Source organism: Trichomycterus rosablanca, chromosome 7 (genome assembly GCF_030014385.1).
Source record: "Trichomycterus rosablanca isolate fTriRos1 chromosome 7, fTriRos1.hap1, whole genome shotgun sequence".
Lineage (NCBI taxonomy): Eukaryota > Metazoa > Chordata > Actinopteri > Siluriformes > Trichomycteridae > Trichomycterus > Trichomycterus rosablanca.
Window position 1 is genome coordinate 12,469,015 of NC_085994.1, and position 12,794 is coordinate 12,481,808.

The 12,794-nt window shown below is 36.6% G+C and overlaps 1 protein-coding gene across 1 annotated transcript in view; it reads left to right on the plus strand.

The window, feature by feature from the left end:
* Positions 1 to 10,883: 10,883 nt before the first annotated feature.
* The window catches only part of ttc39a (tetratricopeptide repeat domain 39A), a 31,798-nt gene continuing 29,887 nt past the window's right edge, over positions 10,884 to 12,794 (plus strand). The window contains exon 1 of the mRNA XM_062999008.1: positions 10,884 to 10,937. The gene's annotated coding sequence lies outside the window, so the exon portion shown is untranslated. The remainder of the gene's footprint in view (positions 10,938 to 12,794) is intronic.

The window sequence follows — 12,794 nt, forward strand, 5'->3', positions numbered from 1 at the left end:
AATTTCTAATACAGATATTTTGTTCTTAAAATGTGTGTGTGCCTGTAGTTTGCATTAAAAAAAAAAAGAATCATCACAGTGATATACATGTGGGGAACCATATTCTCCAGGTCTTCAGGTAAATGTGTTCCCCCCTGTGTTGTTAGTGTAATGGACTGATCTATAGGTTAAACTTGTTCTACATAATAACAACAGTTAAATACATCACCAGCATCACTGTAGTGTTTTATAATTACACACACAGTGATATACATGTGGGGAACCATTTTTTCCAGGTCTCCAGGTAAATGTGTTCCCCCCTGTGTTGTTAGTGTAATGGACTGATCTATAGGTTAAACTTGTTCTACATAATAACAACAGTTAAATACATCACCAGCATCACTGTAGTGTTTTATAATTACACACACAGTGATATACATGTGGGGAACCATTTTTTCCAGGTCTCCAGGTAAATGTGTTCCCCCCTGTGTTGTTAGTATAATGGACTGATCTATAGGTTAAACTTGTTCTACATAATAACAACAGTTAAATACATCACCAGCATCACTGTAGTGTTTTATAATTACACACACAGTGATATACATGTGGGGAACCATATTCCCCAGGTCTCCAGGTAAATCTGTTCCCCCCTGTGTTGTTAGTATAATGGACTGATCTATAGGTTAAACTTGTTCTACATAATAACAACAGTTAAATACATCACCAGCATCACTGTAGTGTTTTATAATTACACACACAGTGATATACATGTGGGGAACCATTTTTTCCAGGTCTCCAGGTAAATGTGTTCCCCCCTGTGTTGTTAGTATAATGGACTGGTCTATAGGTTAAACTTGTTCTACATAATAACAACAGTTAAATACATCACCAGCATCACTGTAGTGTTTTATAATTACACACACAGTGATATACATGTGGGGAACCATTTTTTCCAGGTCTCCAGGTAAATGTGTTCCCCCCTGTGTTTTAGTATAATGGATTGATCTATAGGTTAAACTTGTTCTACATAATAACAACAGTTAACATCACCAGCATCACTGTAGTGTTTTATAATTACACACACAGTAATATACATGTGGGGAACCATATTCCCCAGGTCTCCAGGTAAATGTGTTCCCCCCTGTGTTGTTAGTATAATGGACTGATCTATAGGTTAAACTTGTTCTACATACTGTTTGTTAATTTTAAAATCACATGGATGCAGTTTGTGAAGTTTAAATGAACGAGAGAGATCACCATAAATGAAACTATTCTTGAAAGTAAATGGTAGTGCAGCTGAGATGAATAACCTTAAACTAGTGTGTGAATAAGAGCATGTCCTGTATTAGGATTTATTTACAAATAAATCTGACACGTTAATTCTAGTTGATTGACAGCAAGGCTGAAGACAGCAGTGTGAAAACCTCTGACTTGCGGTGGAGCAATAAAACCTCTGACAGTAGTTCACTCAGTACTTTAAAGTATGTATTTAATCACAAACTACCTAACATACAACATGAAATGTGAAAAGAACATACCGCTATAAACACATATTCCAAATAAACCGACGCTCAACGAAGCGACTGAAAAAAACGTCATGATTTTTGCACATGCGCGTTAAAGGGGAAACAGGGGGAACTGAATTCTCCGTAACACGGGCATCGGACGCATTTCCCAGGACAGCTCTAGACATCTGTCCCCGGAAATGGATCCTTAAAGTATTAGAAAAGAGCTTTAGGAAATCAGGGACGTCTAATCACTGTTGTTATTTGTGTTATCTGTGGTCTGGAGGACTTTAAGACCGGTGTTCTGTCGATTTATCCTACCCATCGATTTGTCCTACTGAGCATGCGCACATCGGTTTTGACTCGTTGCGGGGAACGCCTATAATTCTGTGCTACCTTTGCCTAATTTATTTGTTCTAGCGGTTAGTAACGTATGGTTTCGTTTTAATTCTTTAAAAAGTTTAAAGTTTAAGTGTATGTAATGATGTTATTATGTGACTTTAAAAAAAAAAGCTATATAAAAATATTCAAAGTGCTTAAATGAGCTGTACTTGATTGATTACAGTTAAATAACTGTGTATCTTAATAATGCTGTGTTAACGTTGTATTTAACCACGTTTATACATGCCTTTGGTAATTTTAGATGCGTTTTTCATACATCTAGAAAAGCCAATCATTTTTAAATAACCATCTGCGACCTTAACATTATGACAACACAAAATGTATTAGGTTATTTTTCAGTTTTGTGCTTTATTAGCAGTTCAATATGTACAGTAACGGTTGTTTGAAGTTAAAGTTGAGTTTAAAGTGAATTACTGAATGAATATGTTGAGCATTTATTACGTTTTTTATGTACTCAGTTATTTGTATATGTACAACTATTTTTTGCTGCTCCCCTGTCAGTTTAGTTCTAATTATTTGAGATTAAGATGTTCTTCGGGTTAGAATATTATTTACTACAAAATCAAAATGTACATACATCATACACACATACACATATATATATATATATATATATATATACATACTGTATATACATACATATACTGTATATACATATAATACTCACTACATAGCCAACACTACATATACACACTACATAGCCAAAAGAACTCGCTTGTAGTTCTACAATTACTGACTGTAGTCCATCTGTTTCTCTGCATGCTTTGTTAGCTCCCTTCATGCTGTTCGTCAATGGTCAGAACCCCCACAGAGCAGGTATTATTTAGGTGGTGGATCATTCTCAGCACTGCAGTGACACTGCCATGGTGGTGGTGTGTTATTGTGTGTTGTGATGGTATGAGTGGATCAGAAACAGCAGTGCTGCTGGAGTTTTAAAATACAGTGTCCACTCACTGTCCACTCTATTAGACACTCCTACCTAGTTGGTCCACCTTGTAGATGTAAAGTCAGAGACGATCGCTCATCTATTGCTGCTGTTTGAGTCGGTCATCTTCTAGACCTTCATCAGTGGTCACAGGACACTGCCCACAGGGTGCTGTAGGCTGGATATTTTTGGTTGGTGGACCAATCTCAGTCCAGCAGTGAGGTGTTTAAAAACTCAGCACTGCTGTGTCTGATCCATTCATACCAGCACAACACACACTAACACCATGTCAGTGTCACTGCAGTGCTGAGAATGATCCACCACCCAAATAATACCTGCTCTGTAGTGGTCCTGTGGGGGGTCTGACCACTGAAGAACAGGGTGAAAGCAGGTTAAAAAGTATGTAGAGAAACAGATGAACTACAGTCAGTAATTTTAGAACTACAGAGTGCTTATACATGATAAGTTTTTCAGGATGAACTCAAGTTCATATGCATGTATAAATAGCTGGAGGTAATATTGTTATTGAACATTTTAAACTAGTTAGAATTTTGCTAAACCAGATTTTGCCACTGTCTCCATTAATTAATAGGAATTATAAAGCCAAGTGAACTTCATGACAGCAGGGCTGAGTGGTGATTTAAGACAATGCAGAGGATTACTGCATAAGTTGCTCCATGCTGCAAGACAGAGCTGACAAGAGCATGATTGAAATGATAGATATTTAGAGCAGCTATATTATACAGATATACAGATATATTTTATCTAATTTTACCTTTATTATTAAAAAGTTATTGTGAACATTATTTACTGATTTGTACAGCATTGTTACCTGTTTTACTCAGGTGCAGTGTGACAGTAGATGGGTACATTTTAATGTGCAGAATATAACAAATCACACCCAAAATACATATGTAAAAAATGTAGACACATCCACCAGAGACTCAGGATGTGTTGTTGTTAATAAACTAGTTTAAAAATTACACAATTATTTGAGATGTATGGGCTGTATAGTGGCTCAGTGGGTAGCTTTGTTGATTCACAGCAAGAAGGTCCTGGGCTCCATTTACAGGTGGATTCTTTCTGTGAGGAGTTTGCATGTTCTCCCCATGTGTATGTGGGGGGTTTTTTCCGGGTGCTCTAGTTTTCTCCCACAGTCCAAAGACATGCAAGTGAGGTAAATTGAAGATACAAAACTGTCTCTGACTGTGTTTGATATTAAATGTGTGAACTAATAAATCTTGTGTAATGAGTAACTACCTGCCCTGTCATGAATGTAACCATGATGTTAAAATCCTAATAAATAAATTAAAAATTAAGATAAATGTCTGAGAGACAGGTCAATAAATCAAGTGTGCTACCTATCATTTGTAATAAAATATAAGCCCATCGAGATGTGCTAACACTATTTATAATAAGACATAGATCTATCGAGATGCGCTGTCTATTGTTTATAATAAGATACATACCTATCGAGATGTCCTACCTATTGTTTATAATAATATACATACCTATCGAGATGTGCTACCTATAGTTTATAATAAGATACATACCTATCGAGATGTCCTACCTATAGTTTATAATAAGATACATACCTATCGAGATGTCCTACCTATTGTTTATAATAATATACATACCTATCGAGATGTGCTACCTATAGTTTATAATAAGATACATACCTATCGAGATGTCCTACCTATTGTTTATAATAAGATATAGAGCTATCGAGATGTCCTACCTATTGTTTATAATAAGATATAGACCTATCGAGATGTCCTACCTATTGTTTATAATAAGATATAGACCTATCGAGATGTGCTACCTATTGTTTATAATAAGATATAGAGCTATCGAGATGTGCTACCTATAGTTTATAATAAGATACATACCTATCGAGATGTCCTACCTATTGTTTATAATAAGATACATACCTATCGAGATGTCCTACCTATTGTTTATAATAATATACATACCTATCGAGATGTCCTACCTATAGTTTATAATAAGATACATACCTATCGAGATGTCCTACCTATTGTTTATAATAAGATATAGAGCTATCGAGATGTCCTACCTATTGTTTATAATAAGATATAGACCTATCGAGATGTCCTACCTATAGTTTATAATAAGATACATACCTATCGAGATGTCCTACCTATTGTTTATAATAAGATATAGAGCTATCGAGATGTCCTACCTATTGTTTATAATAAGATACATACCTATCGAGATGTGCTACCTATAGTTTATAATAAGATACATACCTATCGAGATGTCCTACCTATTGTTTATAATAAGATACATACCTATCGAGATGTCCTACCTATTGTTTATAATAAGATATAGAGCTATCGAGATGTCCTACCTATTGTTTATAATAAGATACATACCTATCGAGATGTGCTACCACTAGTTATAATAAGATACCTATAATTTATAATATGATAGACATAATTTTAATAAGAATAGATCGATAAAACTTAAATATTTACTACAGGAATACATTTCGATAGGGTAGGACAAATCGACAGATAGATCTATAAATCTGCGCTACGGTAGGAAGTTTCGATAGGGTAGGACAAATCGACAGATAGATCTATAAATCTGCGCTACGGTAGGAAGTTTCGATAGGGTAGGACAAATCGACAGAACACCGGATAAGTGAGTAATGCAGTGCTGCGTTCCAGCAGAAGCAGCGACAGCGCGTTCAGTTCAGTAGCGCTGTGTTATTGTGAAGAATGAAACTCTCATAGACACTTCTGTTCTGCACCTCCTACACTCACACGTTCTGATTTACTGACCGAGTACAACGCGTTTTTTACCTGTTTTACTTTCTACTTACTGTCCTGCTCGTGATCCATTATTTCAGCTGATCTTATCGGATTTGTTCTGGCGCTTTTCTGATTTGGGATGAGTTTTTGGAGACGCCGCAAACAGAATGACACCGAAAAGTGAGTAAGAACGTGTGTGAACTTTCCAGGGCATTTCTCAGACTGATTTAAAGTGTGTGTGACAAGCAAATCACAAAAATGATTTGGCCTAGATTTTGAAGTAGTGTTTTGGTCCTATGTATCGGTCGCTGTATGCTGAAGGTATATGCATTGTTCCCTACATTTGGCATTTATTATACAATTGTAAATTCGACTCAGTTAAACTAACCGGTTGACTACCACTGAGACTACTCTACTTCATTTTTTTTTGTTTTGTGCCACGAACATCTGTGGGCATGTGTCTGTTTAAAATAAGCGTAGAGAAAAGGCACATGAGCAATGAATTCAGCAGCAGTGGATGATTTTAATTCCATATTACCAACACCCGGCGCTGTATGGACTCCTGTTAACGCCAATGTTTTAGACAGCGAGGCAGACAATACAGCAGGGCTGGAAATACAGGTACAGTACAGTACACTGTATTTTATATCCACGTCATTTCTAGGCTACATGAATACACTATAGTCCATCAGTTCAGTTGCTTCTTTGTTATTGTTTTGACAACAAATGTGAAATCTAATAGCCTATATTTTATATGTGGAAATGAGGTGCACACGTAAACCGAGTGGATTTAAAGTAGCAGTTTTTCAGCGTCACTTTGTGAAATAATCGGTTACATTTAGCAGTCGTTCATAGTCAGATTTTCTTTGGTCGTAAATTAGTTTTGGTGGTTTTGAAACGCACAATATAACATGCTCACCAACAGTCAATTCGATGCTGCTGCAATCATTTACATTTACATTTTCAGCATTTAGCAGACGCCTTTATCCAAAGCGACTTACAATACAGTGACAGTATACAGTCTGAGCAATTGAGGGTTAAGGGTCTTGCTCAAGGGCCCAACAGCAGCAACCTGGCAGTGGTGAGGCTTGAACCAGCAACCTTTTGATTACTAGTCCAGTACACTAACCACTAGGCTACGGCTTGCCTATCAGACACACTTTGGCAGCGTCAGCAAGGTCGTAGCCATGAAATCAGCACTGGGGGCGACCAAATCTACCTGGCGGTTCCTGCCATTCTGAAACGTCCCTGTCATATCAGCAACTGATGGAAACACTGTCGGATCCTAACAATACCGATATACACGCACCTATGACCACCTCACATCATTCCATATTAATACGCCACTGAAAAGAAAAAGTACAAACTTGGTTGAACACTATTTTAAGTCATGTACTATACATGGAAATGTCCAGATTAATATAAACAGTAATCCTAATCATTAAGCGGGTGTTTCGTTTAAGAAACTGTTAACGGACTACCTGATTTTGCGGAAGAATGCTTTTTGTAAGTGTTTTTGTAAATAAAAACATTTATAAATTGAACATTGTTGTATTTTATTATATTTTATGTTGACCGCCGTTTTATAAAAGCAATAAGCCACTCGAGACCGTGCGTTACTGCTATGATTTAATTACGGGAAAGACGTTTTAGGCCAAAACATCCTTCCCCGTGATAAAATCGCAGTAACGCACGGTCTCTTGTGGCTTATTGCTTTATTATAAAACAAATAGTTCCGGTCCTAAAATCTGATTGGCTGAGCCGCGTTCGAAGCCGTTGTAAAATCCCTGATAAACGCACCCCTATGACCACCTCACATCATTCCATATTAATACGCCACTGAAAAGAAAAAGTTAATGTTATGTTCGCCCTCATGTTGCCTAGCAACACTGTTAACAAACTACCTGGGGTCGTGGAAGAATGCTTTTATTGTAAGTTTATACACAATAAATACATTTATGAATTAAACGTTGTATTTATTGTATTTTATGTTGACCGGCGTTTTATAAAAGCAATAAGCCACTCGAGACCGTGCGTTACTGCTATGATTTTAGCACGGGAAAGAAGTTTTAGAAAAACGTCATTCCCCGTGCTAAAATCACAGTAACGCACGGTCTCTCGTGGCTTATTGCTTTATTATAAAACGTATAGTTCCGGTCCTAAAATCTGATTGGCTGAGCCGCGTTCGAAGCCGTTGTAAAATCCCCGATAAACGCACACCTAGGACCACCTCACATCATTCCATATTAATACGCCACTGAAAATAAAAAGTTAATGTTATTTTCGCCCTCATGTTGCCTAGCAACACTGTTAATCGAACTATTTTGCGTCGCGGAAGAATGCTTTATTGTAAGTTTATACACAATAAATACATTTATGAATTAAACATTGTTGTATTTATTATATTTTATGTTGACCGCCGTTTTATAAAAGCAATAAGCCACTCGAGACCGTGCATTACTGTTATGATTTTAGCACGGGGAAAGAAGTTTTAGGCACTCCGCTTTGCGTCGTGCCAAAAACGTCATCCCCGTGCTAAAATCACAGTAATGCACGGCCTCTCGTGGCTTATTGCTTTATTTTACAACGGTCAGATTTTAGGACCCGAACTGTCTGTTTTACAAAGTAGAATATGAGTTTTTATATTTTTACATCAGTATATTGGGGTACATGTCCTCCCAAAACACCAACAAGAGTCGACTAACATCTACCAACAGGTGGACGACAGAGGGTGTCATAAAACTAATGTAGGCCCAAGAAATACCACGACTTGGTTATAGCTTACTTCTTGAAATTGCAGTGATTAAAATATTCATTTTCATTATTCACATTAATTCAAAGGCTTCCGATATACATAGGTCTGACATTTCTAAATATAGCATATCTAGCATACATACTAGCTACCACAGTTGCTAATAAGTGGGAAATTTCTTTCTTACCTCACGCGCTTTTCAAATAATAAGCGTTTAACTTTCTCCTCTTTTATGAACCACGAACGGTTCTAAACTTTACTATTAAATTATGTTTTATTTAAGCATAACATCTGATCGTATAATCTGACACATTACATTACACATTACAGTACACATTACACTGTGTGTTGTATAAAATCGGATGCTTTTGAATAGCCTAACGTGCTAATATTGTGCGGATTACTGTTACATTAAGTGTTTTGAGGCCTGCTGTGATTTTATGACAGCTATTTGCGTTTGGGGTTGTTAAACTCATGCCTGTGGCATAGAAGAAACATGCCAAGACAGATATTCTGTTGTTGAGGCATTTTGTTGCAGAAATACTTTGGCGTGTGCATCAAATTTTATCACATATTTACAACTGACGACGGGGAAATTAAGTAAATGCTTCCTTCACTTGCTCCTCGGATTGCCATACGCATTCAGGCTTTTGAGAACAAGTGCATCACAAAACTGCTGAAAATCTCAAGGAAGATGACGACCACTGAGCAATTTTACAAGATGGTCTGAAGGAGAAAAGGAGCTACTTAACCACATAAGTTATGTTAATTTGGGCATGTGATAAGGCACTCACATGACAACACTGAAGGCAGTGTTATGACAGGACTTGATGAAGACCAAGAATATGCTGGAATGACAACATCAGGACCTAGATTGCATTATCAGGGACCAGTCTGCTACAGACAAACTCGAGACAGGGCACTGGAGAAAGCTCATCCATCTGTGCAGCCAACAATCACAAAACACTGATGGTGTAGTGACATAATATATTTGCACAAACATAATTACGTGGTCATTGTGTTGTTCTAGGTGATCAGAATTGAACTAAATTGGTTATTGCTTGAAAGCTTAAATACATATACATAGATTAAAAACAAGCAACTGGTTGAAAAACAAAATTGTTAACAAAACTACCACAGGTAGTTAATGTGACAAGTTGTGAAATGTTTATTTTATGAATTCGTATTGAAACTAATTCTGGAAGGACATGAAGGCAGCCTACGTCAGTATGTTAACCTTTGCTGTGTAAGATGCCATTGTATATGGTAAGCTTGAGTTCATAAAGGGGATTAGAAAAACATGAAACACTAGATGTAGTTAGCATAAAAATAAAATGATTCCCAGTCCAAAATCCTTACAGGTTTAATAGTGAAACTAGATATGATAAGCTAGTCATTTTTCTACAATAAGTATATCATCATCTTGTCCTAGCGCAGCATGGAGAGGTAAAACTATTTTTCCTTAGTTTGCTTACAAGTTTAGCCATGTTAGATTTTAAAACTATTATTTCATCAATCCAAAATCCAAGACACTTGTATGTTATGACTCTTTTAATATTTGCACCACTCTTGGTATAGGAGATCTCCATAATCAATATTTTTGCCTCTGGCAAAAAATTAAAAACTGCTAACATAACTAATTTATGGTTATTGAATGCAACCTGTAACCTATCAAAGCAATGCTGAAAGGATTAAACAGCAGAATTTGCAGTATTCGCAGTACAGTACAATATAGTATCTTTAGCATATAGATAAACTTTATACCAGTTAGAGAATAAGTAATATAATCTATATTAAATCTATGTTAATCTATATTAATAAACAGAACAGGCCCCACGATTAAGCCTTATGGGACACCTTTTGCAATTTGCAATAATTCAGATTTAACATTTCTACTATACACAATCATGCATGTGCATTTCCATCAAATTCAGTGTTATGCAGTCTTTTTTAAAGCAGTGAATGATAAGCTGTATGAAAAGCTTTAAAAATGTTTTTCACACTGACTAAGAAGCTGACATTTAATGTTTTGGTCACACTCCAATGGATTTTATAAAAAAATGCAGTAAACTTATACTTTTTTTTATAATAAGTTGTTTGGACTTTAAAATAAATGTGATACAGACATTAAGATTATAAACATTAAATGTTTATCTGTGATACAACCTTACAATGAAGACTTGACATTTTTTTTATTTTCTTTTAGGGATTCACCTGAAAAAGAAGAGGGGCCAGATAAACTGACTTCCCCTCTACAGTTAGTGTACATCATAAACAATTAGTATTTACCTAATCAGAAGTTTTATTCTTAATTCCACTAATGTAATTTGAATATTTGATTTGTTTTAGGTCACCAATCATAGAGAGTAATGGGCTTGATCCAATAAACAAAAACTTCAGGTAAGAGATCTTTAGTGTTGAAAGTGTTTAGAGAAACTAAACATGGGTTTTGAACTTACTGTTAGATTTCTAATGGTGAGATGGGAATGTTGTTTTTTGTAGACTTTTGTGACGTCATGTGAACCCTATGTCCACATTTGTTTTAGTTTGGAGTTGCAGGACAATGAAGATGACCTCAGTGATGCTGGAACACCGTTACCGTAAGTCTCTATTGTTTTACTATTGTTTATAGTACTGTAGATTAATCACAGGTGCTTATTTGTCTGTCCAGAGGTTGATAGTAACACTTTACATTCACTCTACTTCTGTTTGTTCGTGTTTGAGGTAGTGTATACTCATACTTTAGTAAACAGTGCTGTGGTAGCTTTGCAGTTAAGTTAATGGACTATCTGAAATACACTGGTTTAAACCCCACTGCTGCCAATTTGTCATTGCTTGACCCTTGAGCTTTTAACCCTCAGTTAGTTGGATTGTATTCAGTCACAACTGTCAGTTGCTACAAAGCGAATACTATGTGGGTTCATTTGTAAAGACAAAATAAACTTTTTTGTGCTTGCAACTTAGGTATTGTTTCCTTGGACCTTTAGTGCATTAGGGTCTGAACAGTTATATTAAAATCTAGAATAGAGTGGCTATGTAAGTATTAGGGATTTGGCTCATGCAAATTACTGTGGATATTAAGTGTAATAAAGTGGATAAAAATGCTAAAGTTTCAAAATCACTGTATTCTTAATGTTTACTTATTACACTATCGGTCTGGAAGAAAGAGGACATGTTCTTCCTCAGAGGCACGTAAAGCCAGCAACTGGATTGCTTTAAATTGCTACTTATGTAAACTTTTTAAAAACAGGAACATGCAATGATTAACCAGGAAAACAGGAATGCCATCTTTTTTGCATAAAAAAGTAGAGCCAATAATGCTGTCTTAGACTGCCGGCCATGAATGACTGATTGAAAATAGGACTAAATGCTACAGATGACTACCTCTTACAGGTGCATTATTTAAGGTACAGAGATAAAAACTTGATAATAATTGTTGAGTCAACTATCTCTGGGACTCATGTTTGGTTCATCACCTTTACATTATTTCTCTCATGCACAGACACAGCGTTGACTCTTTACATGTGCAAAGAAGTGCCCTAACCTCCACAAAGGCTACAAACTCTTCAAACAATCAAATGCTTACAAATGCCAGACTTTGGGGTTCCCCAAAGTCCCCAAAGTAGGGCATGCATAGTGGGTTGCCCTCCTCTACCACTCTATGGCCAGCAGCACCTTCTAGTGCCCAGACATGTGAACACCAGTCTTGACCTGACATTATCTCTACCTGTGTTTGCAACATTGGTTATCTAGTGTCCTTTCCAGATTTGGTAAACAGACATTGTGAAAGCACAATTTTGTGTATTTAGGAGCCTATAAAAGACAAAACATAGGATATGCTGTTCTCCTCTTGATACTGCATTATCACTTCACTGCAGTAAAACAGTTTTCTTACACACACTACATTTATATATCTATCCCTTTAACCAGTCTGCTTTAGACTACGTCACTGCCTATAAGGCACATTGCGCAGACTGAAGGCATTCCCTTCCTGAGTCTTATGATGCCACCTCCTGCAGATACATTTAATTAACAAACTAATAATGGTGGCCCTTCCTAGCAGGCACAGTTATCGAGTTGTCATTTACTTTGGGGTATTTGTTGCTTTAGCTTAGCTAATTGTTTTGCTAGTGGAAAAAAAACTTACCCTTGCCTACTGTGTTGACCAATCAGAGGGCAGACTGCATTGTGTAGCAAGAGGGTGATGCTGAGAAGGGGAGGGGTTTGAGAAGGAGAGCCGAGCTGTGTGTGTGTGTGAATGTGAGTGTCTGTTCATTACTAAGGGGAGAAGGAGGGATCAGAATGGTGGGCAGAGTGAATGCTTAATTACCCTATTTTAAAGGGATAGTTATCCTAATCATATTAAAGTCTGCGTTCTTCCTTGTCCCAGCTTTTCCCTTTCTGGGCTATTGGTGAGTGTGTGTGACTTAATGCGTGTGTAAATGTGAACTGAAGCC